Genomic DNA, 12,190 nt, shown 5'->3' with positions numbered 1-12,190 from the left:
CGGCCCGCATGACATGCCACGGCCTCGGCCCGCATGACATGCCACGGCCTCGGCCCGCATGCCATGCCACGGCCTCGGCCCGCATGCCATGCCACGGCCTCGGCCCGCATGCCTTGCCACGGCGTTGCCCAACATGCCACGCCACGGCCTCGGCCCGCATGCCTTGCCACCGCGTTGCCCAGCATGCCATGCCACCGCGTCGCCCGGCGTGCCATGCCTTAGCCTTGGCCAACATGTCGAGGCACGGCCTCGGCCTGCATGCCTTGCTACGGCGTCGCCCAACATGCCATGCCACGGCCTCGGCCCGCATGCCATGCCACGGCAGCGGCCCGCATGCCTTGCCACGGCGTTGCCCAACATGCCATGCCACGGCCTCGGCCCGCATGCCATGCCATGCCACGGCCCGCATGTCTTGCCACGGCGTTGCCAAACATGCCATGCCACGGCCTCGGCCCGCATGCCATGCCACGGCGTCGCCCAACATGCCATGCCCCGGCCACGGCCCGCATGCCATGCCACGGCCTCGGCCCGCATGCATTGCTACGGCGTTGCCCAACATGCCATGCCACGGCCACGGCCCGCATGCCTTGCCACCGCGTTGCCCAGCATGCCATGCCACCGCGTTGCCCGGCGTGCCATGCCTTAGCCTTGGCCAACATGTCGAGCCACGGCCTCGGCCCGCATGCCTTGCTACGGCGTCGCCCAACATGCCATGCCACGGCCTCGCCCCGCATGCCATGCCACGGCCTCGCCCCGCATGCCATGCCACGGCCTCGGCCCGCATGACATGCCACGGCCTCGGCCCGCATGCCTTGCCACGGCGTTGCCCAACATGCCACGCCACGGCCTCGGCCCGCATGCCATGCCATGCCACGGCCCGCATGTCATGCCACGGCGTTGCCAAACATGCCATGCCACGGCCCCGGCCCGCATGCCTTGCTACGGCGTCGTCCAACATGCCATGCCACGGCCTCGGCCCGCATGCCATGCCACGGCCTCGGCCGGCATGCCATGCCACGGCCTCGGCCAGCATGCCATGCCACGGCCTCGGCCCGCATGCCATGCCACGGCCTCGGCCCGCATGACATGCCACGGCCTCGGCCCGCATGCCATGCCACGGCCTCGGCCCGCATGCCTTGCCACGGCGTTGCCCAACATGCCATGCCACGGCCCGCATGTCTTGCCACGGCGTTGCCAAACATGCCATGCCACGGCCTCGGCCCGCATGCCATGCCACGGCGTCGCCCAACATGCCATGCCGCGGCCACGGCCCGCATGCCATGCCACGGCCTCGGCCCGCATGCCTTGCTACGGCGTTGCCCAACATGGCATGCCACGGCCTCGGCCCGCATGCCATGCCACGGCCTCGGCCCGCATGTCTTGCCACGGCGTTGCCAAACATGCCATGCCACGGCCTCGGCCCGCATGCCATGCCACGGCGTCGCCCAACATGCCATGCCACGGCCACGGCCACGGCCCGCATGCCATGCCACGGCCTCGGCCCGCATGCCTTGCTACGGCGTTGCCCGACATGCCATGCCACGGCCTCGGCCCGCATGCCTTGCCACCGCGTTGCCCAGCATGCCATGCCACCGCGTTGCCCGGCGTGCCATGCCTTAGCCTTGGCCAACATGTCGAGCCACGGCCTCGGCCCGCATGCCTTGCTACGGCGTCGCCCAACATGCCATGCCACGGCCTCGGCCCGCATGCCATGCCACGGCCTCGGCCCGCATGCCTTGGTACGGCGTCGCCCAACATGCCATGCCACGGCCTCGACCCGCATTACATGTCACGGCCTCGGCCCGCATTACATGCCACGGCCTCGGCCCGCATGCCATGCCATGCCACGGCCCGCATGTCTTGCCACGGCGTTGCCAAACATGCCATGCCACGGCCTCGGCCCGCATGCCATGCCACGGCGTCGCCCAACATGCCATGCCACGGCCACGGCCCGCATGCCATGCCACGGCCTCGGCCCGCATGCCTTGCTACGGCGTTGCCCAACATGCCATGCCACGGCCTCGGCCCGCATGCCTTGCCACCGCGTTGCCCAGCATGCCATGCCACCGCGTTGACCGGCGTGCCATGCCTTAGCCTTGGCCAACATGTCGAGCCACGGCCTGGGCCAAACTTGCCATGACACGGCCTCGGCCCGCATGCCAAGCCACGGCCTCGGCCCGCATGACATGCCACGGCCTCGGCCCGCATGCCTTGCCACGACGTCGCCCAACTTGCCATGCCACGGCCTCGGCCCGCATGCCATGCCACGGCCTCGGCTCGCATGACATGCCACGGCCTCGGCCCGCATGCCTTGCTACGGCGTCGCCCAACATGCCATGCCACGGCCTCGGCCCGCATGCCATGCCACGGCCTCGGCCCGCATGACATGCCACGGCCTCGGACCGCATGCCTTGCTACGGCGTCGCCCAACATGCCATGCCACGGCCCCGGCCCGCATGCCTTGCCACCGCGTTGCCCGGCATGCCATGCCACCGCGTTGCCCGGCGTGCCATGCCTTAGCCTTGGCCAACATGTCGTGCCACGGCCTCGGCCCGCATGCCATGCCATGCCACGGCCCGCATGTCTTGCCACGGCGTTGCAAACATGCCATGCCACGGCCTCGGCCCGCATGCCTTGCTACGGCGTCGCCCAACATGCCATGCCACGGCCTCGGTCAGCATGCCATGCCATGGCACCGCCTTGTCCAGCACGCCGTGCCGCAGCGTTGGCCAGCATGCCTTGGCCGGCATGCCATGCCAATGCCTTGGGCCAACATGGCGTGCCACGGGCTGGGCCATGCCGGTCCGTTGCCCGGCATGCCACGGCCGTGGCGGCATGGCAAGCCACGGCCTCGGCCAGCATGCCATGCCCCGGCCTCGCCCAGCATGCCATGGCACGGTCTTGGTCAGCATGCCATGCCATGGCACCGCCTTGTGCAACGTTGGCCAGCATGCCTTGGCCGGCATGCCATGCCAATGCCTTGGGCCAACATGGCGTGCCACGGGCTGGGCGAGCATGGCATGCCACGGGCTGGGCGAGCATGCAACGCCACGGCCTTGGCTAGCAGCAAGGCATGCCACGGCCTCGGCGAGCATGCCATGCCATGCCAAGGCCAAGGCCAAGGCCAAAGCCAAGGCCAAGGCAGTGGGCAAGGCCAAGTCCCTGTGCAAGGCATGGCCAAGGCCAAGGCCATGGCATGCCACCGCCTCGACCGATCTTTTTGAACATGATTCTTTTATAATCTTACCCAAACCGTGCAACACAATTAAAAATGCACTACAATCAATTTTAAATGTCATTCCCTATTTTTTTGCAATTTTTCTGGAGCTTTTCGAATTTTTAAAGCCCTTATTTGGCATAAAAAAATCAAAATAAAATAAAAAAAATGAAAAAAATAATTTAATAATTTCTATAATTACTAGTGAATCATCCTTTAATTATGGGAATTTTTCCATAATTTTTTGACCATTTTTATTAATTTTTATTATTTTTTAAGTATTAATATCGAAATAAATTAAAATAAAATATTTTCGGTAAAAAAATATTTTTTTTAATTTTTTTTATGGTGTATTAAATTATTTCCTACAACTTTCATGTTGAAAGTTTTGGCAAAAAACCATTACTTTTTAAAAAAACCCCATTATGACTCCTCGAACATGCTTGATGTTTCCTCCTGCCAGACTGAAAAGGGCTTAACAGGCTATTATAAGGGGGGGGCACCTCCCTTGCCCAGGGCAAGGCAGTGGCAGGTACGCCCCATGTTGGGCGCGGCCTGGGCTGCGGCCTTGGGTTACATGCACTGCGGCTCGACCGCGGCCTGGGCTGCGGCCTGGGGCGGCTCGGCCGCGGCCTTGGGCGGCCTTGCGCGGCCTTGGGCGGCCTGGGCGCGGCCTTGCGCGGCCTGGGCGCGGCCTTGGGCAGCATGGCGTGGCATCCGCGCGGGCGTGGGCGGCCTGGCATGCGCGCGGCATGGGCAGCACGGCATGGCATGCGCACGGCCTGGGCGGCCTGGCATGCAGCCGGCCTGGCATGCCCGCGGCGTGGGCAGCACGGCATGGCATGCGCACGGCCTGGGCGGCCTGGCATGCAGCCGGCCTGGCATGCCCGCGGCGTGGGCAGCACGGCATGGCATGCGCACGGCCTGGGCGGCCTGGCATGCAGCTGGCCTGGGCAGCACGGCATGGCATGCGCACGGCCTGGGCGGCCTGGCATGCAGCCGGCCAGGGCAGCCTGGCCTGGCATGCCCGCGGCGTGGGCAGCGTGGCCTGTGCGAATACCGCGCGCGTGGTCTTTTGACCACGGTGCGCGTGTTGCGCGCATGGTCGCGCACGCCTTTGCACGCCTTCGCACGCAACGCACGTCTAGTGATAAGAACCGCAGCCAAGGCAGCCCAGCCCCAAGGCCATGGCCAGCAGCATGGCATGCCACGGCCAAGGCAGGCCAGCCAAAGCCAGCAGCATGCCATGCCAAGGCCAAGGCCAGCAGCATGCCATGCCACGGCCAAGGCAGCCCAGCCAAAGCCAGCAGCTTGCCATGCCAAGGCCAAGGCCAGCAGCATGCCATGCCACGGCCAAGGCAGCCCAGCCAAAGCCAGCAGCATGCCATGCCAAGGCCAAGGCCAGCAGCATGCCATGCCACGGCCAAGGCAGCCCAGCCAAGGCCAGCAGCATGCCATGCCACGGCCAAGGCAGCCCAGCCAAAGCCAGCAGCTTGCCATGCCAAGGCCAAGGCCAGCAGCATGCCATGCCACGGCCAAGGCAGCCAAGCCAAAGCCAGCAGCATGCCATGCCAAGGCCAAGGCCAGCAGCATGCCATGCCACGGCCAAGGCAGCCCAGCCAAAGCCAGCAGCATGCCATGCCAAGGCCAAGGCCAGCAGCATGCCATGCCACGGCCAAGGCAGCCCAGCCAAAGCCAGCAGCATGCCATGCCAAGGCCTAGGCCAGCAGCATGCCATGCCACGGCCAAGGCAGGCCTGCCAAAGCCAGCAGCATCCCATGCCAAGGCCAAGGCCAGCAGCATGCCATGCCACGGCCAAGGCAGCCCAGCCAAAGCCAGCAGCATGCCATGCCAAGGCCAAGGCCAGCAGCATGCCATGCCACGGCCAAGGCAGCCCAGCCAAAGCCAGCAGCATGCCATGCCAAGGCCTAGGCCAGCAGCATGCCATGCCACGGCCAAGGCAGCCCAGCCAAGGCCAGCAGCATGCCATGCCACGGCCAAGGCAGCCCAGCCAAAGCCAGCAGCTTGCCATGCCAAGGCCAAGGCCAGCAGCATGCCATGCCACGGCCAAGGCAGCCAAGCCAAAGCCAGCAGCATGCCATGCCAAGGCCAAGGCCAGCAGCATGCCATGCCACGGCCAAGGCAGCCCAGCCAAAGCCAGCAGCATGCCATGCCAAGGCCAAGGCCAGCAGCATGCCATGCCACGGCCAAGGCAGCCCAGCCAAAGCCAGCAGCATGCCATGCCAAGGCCTAGGCCAGCAGCATGCCATGCCACGGCCAAGGCAGGCCTGCCAAAGCCAGCAGCATCCCATGCCAAGGCCAAGGCCAGCAGCATGCCATGCCACGGCCAAGGCAGCCCAGCCAAAGCCAGCAGCATGCCATGCCAAGGCCAAGGCCAGCAGCATGCCATGCCACGGCCAAGGCAGCCCAGCCAAAGCCAGCAGCATGCCATGCCAAGGCCTAGGCCAGCAGCATGCCATGCCACGGCCAAGGCAGCCCAGCCAAAGCCAGCAGCATGCCATGCCAAGGCCAAGGCCAGCAGCATGCCATGCCACGGCCAAGGCAGCCCAGCCAAGGCCAGCAGCATGCCATGCCACGGCCAAGGCAGCCCAGCCAAAGCCAGCAGCTTGCCATGCCAAGGCCAAGGCCAGCAGCATGCCATGCCACGGCCAAGGCAGCCCAGCCAAAGCCAGCAGCATGCCATGCCACGGCCAAGGCAGCCCAGCCAAAGCCAGCAGCTTGCCATGCCAAGGCCAAGGCCAGCAGCATGCCATGCCACGGCCAAGGCAGCCAAGCCAAAGCCAGCAGCATGCCATGCCAAGGCCAAGGCCAGCAGCATGCCATGCCACGGCCAAGGCAGCCCAGCCAAAGCCAGCAGCATGCCATGCCAAGGCCAAGGCCAGCAGCATGCCATGCCACGGCCAAGGCAGCCCAGCCAAAGCCAGCAGCATGCCATGCCAAGGCCTAGGCCAGCAGCATGCCATGCCACGGCCAAGGCAGGCCTGCCAAAGCCAGCAGCATCCCATGCCAAGGCCAAGGCCAGCAGCATGCCATGCCACGGCCAAGGCAGCCCAGCCAAAGCCAGCAGCATGCCATGCCAAGGCCAAGGCCAGCAGCATGCCATGCCACGGCCAAGGCAGCCCAGCCAAAGCCAGCAGCATGCCATGCCAAGGCCTAGGCCAGCAGCATGCCATGCCACGGCCAAGGCAGCCCAGCCAAAGCCAGCAGCATGCCATGCCAAGGCCAAGGCCAGCAGCATGCCATGCCACGGCCAAGGCAGCCCAGCCAAGGCCAGCAGCATGCCATGCCACGGCCAAGGCAGCCCAGCCAAAGCCAGCAGCTTGCCATGCCAAGGCCAAGGCCAGCAGCATGCCATGCCACGGCCAAGGCAGCCCAGCCAAAGCCAGCAGCATGCCATGCCAAGGCCAAGGCCAGCAGCATGCCATGCCACGGCCAAGGCAGCCCAGCCAAAGCCAGCAGCATGCCATGCCAAGGCCAAGGCCAGCAGCATGCCATGCCACGGCCAAGGCAGCCCAGCCAAAGCCAGCAGCATGCCATGCCAAGGCCTAGGCCAGCAGCATGCCATGCCACGGCCAAGGCAGGCCTGCCAAAGCCAGCAGCATCCCATGCCAAGGCCAAGGCCAGCAGCATGCCATGCCACGGCCAAGGCAGCCCAGCCAAAGCCAGCAGCATGCCATGCCAAGGCCAAGGCCAGCAGCATGGCATGCCACGGCCAAGGCAGGCCAGCCAAAGCCAGCAGCATGCCATGCCAAGGCCTAGGCCAGCAGCATGCCATGCCACGGCCAAGGCAGCCCAGCCAAAGCCAGCAGCATGCCATGCCAAGGCCAAGGCCAGCAGCATGCCATGCCACGGCCAAGGCAGCCCAGCCAAAGCCAGCAGCATGCCATGCCAAGGCCAAGGCCAGCAGCATGCCATGCCACGGCCAAGGCAGCCCAGCCAAGGCCAGCAGCATGCCATGCCACGGCCAAGGCAGCCCAGCCAAAGCCAGCAGCTTGCCATGCCAAGGCCAAGGCCAGCAGCATGCCATGCCACGGCCAAGGCAGCCCAGCCAAAGCCAGCAGCATGCCATGCCAAGGCCAAGGCCAGCAGCATGCCATGCCACGGCCAAGGCAGCCCAGCCAAAGCCAGCAGCATGCCATGCCAAGGCCAAGGCCAGCAGCATGCCATGCCACGGCCAAGGCAGCCCAGCCAAAGCCAGCAGCATGCCATGCCAAGGCCTAGGCCAGCAGCATGCCATGCCACGGCCAAGGCTGGCCTGCCAAAGCCAGCAGCATCCCATGCCAAGGCCAAGGCCAGCAGCATGCCATGCCACGGCCAAGGCAGCCCGGCCAAAGCCAGCAGCATGCCATGCCAAGGCCAAGGCCAGCAGCATGCCATGCCACGGCCAAGGCAGCCCAGCCAAAGCCAGCAGCATGCCATGCCAAGGCCTAGGCCAGCAGCATGCCATGCCACGGCCAAGGCAGCCCAGCCAAAGCCAGCAGCATGCCATGCCAAGGCCAAGGCCAGCAGCATGCCATGCCACGGCCAAGGCAGCCCAGCCAAAGCCAGCAGCATGCCATGCCAAGGCCAAGGCCAGCAGCATGCCATGCCACGGACAAGGCAGCCCAGCCAAAGCCAGCAGCATGCCATGCCAAGGCCTAGGCCAGCAGCATGCCATGCCACGGCCAAGGCAGCCCAGCCAAAGCCAGCAGCATGCCATGCCAAGGCCTAGGCCAGCAGCATGCCATGCCACGGCCAAGGCAGGCCAGCCAAAGCCTGCAGCATGCCATGCCAAGGCCAAGGCCAGCAGCATGCCATGCCACGGCCAAGGCAGCCCAGCCAAAGCCAGCAGCATGCCATGCCAAGGCCTAGGCCAGCAGCATGCCATGCCACGGCCAAGGCAGGCCTGCCAAAGCCAGCAGCATGCCATGCCAAGGCCAGGGCCAGCAGCATGCCATGCCACGGCCAAGGCAGCCCAGCCAAAGCCAGCAGCATGCCATGCCAAGGCCAAGGCCAGCAGCATGCCATGCCACGGCCAAGGCAGCCCAGCCAAAGCCAGCAGCATGCCATGCCAAGGCCAAGGCCAGCAGCATGCCATGCCACGGCCAAGGCAGCCCAGCCAAAGCCAGCAGCATGCCATGCCAAGGCCAAGGCCAGCAGCATGCCATGCCACGGCCAAGGCAGCCCAGCCAAAGCCAGCAGCATGCCATGCCAAGGCCTAGGCCAGCAGCATGCCTTGCCACGGCCAAGGCAGGCCTGCCAAAGCCAGCAGCATCCCATGCCAAGGCCAAGGCCAGCCGCATGCCATGCCACGGCCAAGGCAGCCCAGCCAAAGCCAGCAGCATGCCATGCCAAGGCCAAGGCCAGCAGCATGCCATGCCACGGCCAAGGCAGCCCAGCCAAAGCCAGCAGCATGCCATGCCAAGGCCTAGGCCAGCAGCATGCCATGCCACGGCCAAGGCAGCCCAGCCAAAGCCAGCAGCATGCCATGCCAAGGCCAAGGCCAGCAGCATGCCATGCCACGGCCAAGGCAGCCCAGCCAAAGCCAGCAGCATGCCATGCCAAGGCCAAGGCCAGCAGCATGCCATGCCACGGCCAAGGCAGCCCAGCCAAAGCCAGCAGCATGCCATGCCAAGGCCTAGGCCAGCAGCATGCCATGCCACGGCCAAGGCAGGCCTGCCAAAGCCAGCAGCATGCCATGCCAAGGCCAAGGCCAGCAGCATGCCATGCCACGGCCAAGGCAGCCCAGCCAAAGCCAGCAGCATGCCATGCCAAGGCCAAGGCCAGCAGCATGCCATGCCACGGCCAAGGCAGCCCAGCCAAGGCCAGCAGCATGCCATGCCACGGCCAAGGCAGCCCAGCCAAAGCCAGCAGCTTGCCATGCCAAGGCCAAGGCCAGCAGCATGCCATGCCACGGCCAAGGCAGCCCAGCCAAAGCCAGCAGCATGCCATGCCAAGGCCAAGGCCAGCAGCATGCCATGCCACGGCCAAGGCAGCCCAGCCAAAGCCAGCAGCATGCCATGCCAAGGCCAAGGCCAGCAGCATGCCATGCCACGGCCAAGGCAGCCCAGCCAAAGCCAGCAGCATGCCATGCCAAGGCCTAGGCCAGCAGCATGCCATGCCACGGCCAAGGCAGGCCTGCCAAAGCCAGCAGCATGCCATGCCAAGGCCAAGGCCAGCAGCATGCCATGCCACGGCCAAGGCAGCCCAGCCAAAGCCAGCAGCATGCCATGCCAAGGCCTAGGCCAGCAGCATGCCATGCCACGGCCAAGGCAGCCCAGCCAAAGCCAGCAGCATGCCATGCCAAGGCCAAGGCCAGCAGAATGCCATGCCACGGCCAAGGCAGGCCAGCCAAAGCCAGCAGCATGCCATGCCAAGGCCAAGGCCAGCAGCATGCCATGCCACGGCCAAGGCAGCGCAGCCAAAGCCAGCAGCATGCCATGCCAAGGCCTAGGCCAGCAGCATGCCATGCCACGGCCAAGGCAGGCCAGCCAAAGCCAGCAGCATGCCATGCCAAGGCCAAGGCCAGCAGCATGCCATGGCACGGCCAAGGCAGCCCAGCCAAAGCCAGCAGCATGCCAGGCCAAGGCCTTGGCCAGCAGCATGCCATGCCACGGCCAAGTGTCACGGCCTTGGAATTTCTGAACCAACCCTCAGTCTTTCCAAGCCAACCGTGCGGCCTTAGATGCTTGTAGCACGCCTTGCTTGCACCTAAGTAAGCCTTTTGTGGAAGGGAGCTAGGGGAATGCACACACAAGAGAGATTTAGAGAATATTAGCTTTGTATTGCACTAGAGAGAAAGCTTACAACTTGGATCTACTTCTTAGTTGTTACATAGATTGGTTTGGCCAAATGAGGGCCTCCCCTTTATATAGCCTTACATAGAATATTCTAGAGCTACTATGGTGGAGAGTGTTCTAGACACTTCCTCCTATTACACCTAATAGACTATTCTAGATCTATATGGATGGAGGGGATTCTAGATCCTTCCCTCATCCTATTCTAGAACATACATACAACCTTCAAGTATAATGCTCTACATTATTCTAGAGTCTTCTAGGCAATTCTCCCATAGCCTTTATTCTAGAGAGTTCCAGAACTCTCTAGTATTATTTATGGTCTTCACACTTTCTCAAGTCTTCCAGGAGCTTCCAAGCCACTTTACTAGCCTTTCCTCCTTGAGACTTCCCTTTTGTAGGTTATCTTGCCTTAGTGATTTGGCGGGGCGTGACATTCTCCCCCACCTATGCTTGCGACGCCCTCGTCGCGTCTCCATCCTTGAAGTTGTAGTCTTTTTCCTTGACTTACTCCTTCTTGGTTTTGATTGTGCCACGTTGTACTTGGTACATGACATGCTACCACCGCTAGTCCCTGATGCCTTTGTCAGGGGGACATTACCCTGCCTACCGCCATGCTTGTCCGTTCCCCTACCCACGGGAAACCCGCCCCGCGCAGACACCACCCTTGGTGCGGACTCCACAATGACGGTGCTTGGCGTAAGTCCCACGTACCGTCCCAGCACCATGCCACAGTCTTTGACTTCTTCGCGCCACTTACCAAGGTGCAGCTCAACCCCTTGAGCCAGGCCCTCCACGGACTTTGCCTTGGTGTTTTCCACCTTCATCAATCCTTGACCCCCGTCAAGGTTCGGACCAACCCGCTTGGCCTCTTCCGCATTGATGAAGTGGTGCGATGCCCCGATGTCGACCATGACTTGGGTTGCCTCCCCATCGACCTTGTCCTCTACGTACATCAAACCCTTATCCCCTTGGGTTGATGCAGTAGGCTTCGCTTCAAGCAGCTGCAGAGATCCCATGCAAGACTGCTCTTCCCTTTCTTGCTCCTCCAGCTTTGCAATGAGACTCCTCCTCTTAGGACAATCCCTTGCCCAATGTAGCTCATCGCAAAGGAAGCAGTTATCCCTTGGCTTCATATCCTTAACCCGCATTGCCCATTTGCCCAAGTTTGTAGCAGCCTCCCTTCCGCGGTTCTCCTCTGTGTGAGTTACTTCCGACATAGTGCCCTTCCTTCCTTAGTCACGACGCCTTCGCAACCTGCTCTGATACCAACTGTCACGGCCTTGGAATTTCTGAACCAACCCTCAGTCTTTCCAAGCCAACCGTGCGGCCTTAGATGCTTGTAGCACGCCTTGCTTGCACCTAAGTAAGCCTTTTGTGGAAGGGAGCTAGGGGAATGCACACACAAGAGAGATTTAGAGAATATTAGCTTTGTATTGCACTAGAGAGAAAGCTTACAACTTGGATCTACTTCTTAGTTGTTACATAGATTGGTTTGGCCAAATGAGGGCCTCCCCTTTATATAGCCTTACATAGAATATTCTAGAGCTACTATGGTGGAGAGTGTTCTAGACACTTCCTCCTATTACACCTAATAGACTATTCTAGATCTATATGGATGGAGGGGATTCTAGATCCTTCCCTCATCCTATTCTAGAACATACATACAACCTTCAAGTATAATGCTCTACATTATTCTAGAGTCTTCTAGGCAATTCTCCCATAGCCTTTATTCTAGAGAGTTCCAGAACTCTCTAGTATTATTTATGGTCTTCACACTTTCTCAAGTCTTCCAGGAGCTTCCAAGCCACTTTACTAGCCTTTCCTCCTTGAGACTTCCCTTTTGTAGGTTATCTTGCCTTAGTGATTTGGCGGGGCGTGACACAAGGCAGGCCTGCCAAAGCCAGCAGCATGCCATGTCAAGGCCAAGGCCAGCAGCATGCCATGCCACGGCCAAGGCAGGCCAGCCAAAGCCAGCAGCATGCCATGCCATGGCCTAGGCCAGCAGCATGCCATGCCACGGCCAAGGCAGGCCAGCCAAAGCCAGCAGCATGCCATGCCAAGGCCTAGGCCAGCAGCATGCCATGCCACGGCCAAGGCAGGCCAGCCAAAGCCAGCAGCATGCCATGCCAAGGCCAAGGCCAGCAGCATGCCATGCCACGGCCAACGCAGCCCA

This window comes from Camellia sinensis, chromosome 6 (assembly GCF_055761805.1).
Source record: "Camellia sinensis isolate YWXY chromosome 6, ASM5576180v1, whole genome shotgun sequence".
Taxonomy (NCBI): domain Eukaryota; kingdom Viridiplantae; phylum Streptophyta; class Magnoliopsida; order Ericales; family Theaceae; genus Camellia; species Camellia sinensis.
Note: the sequence above shows the minus strand (reverse complement) of the source record.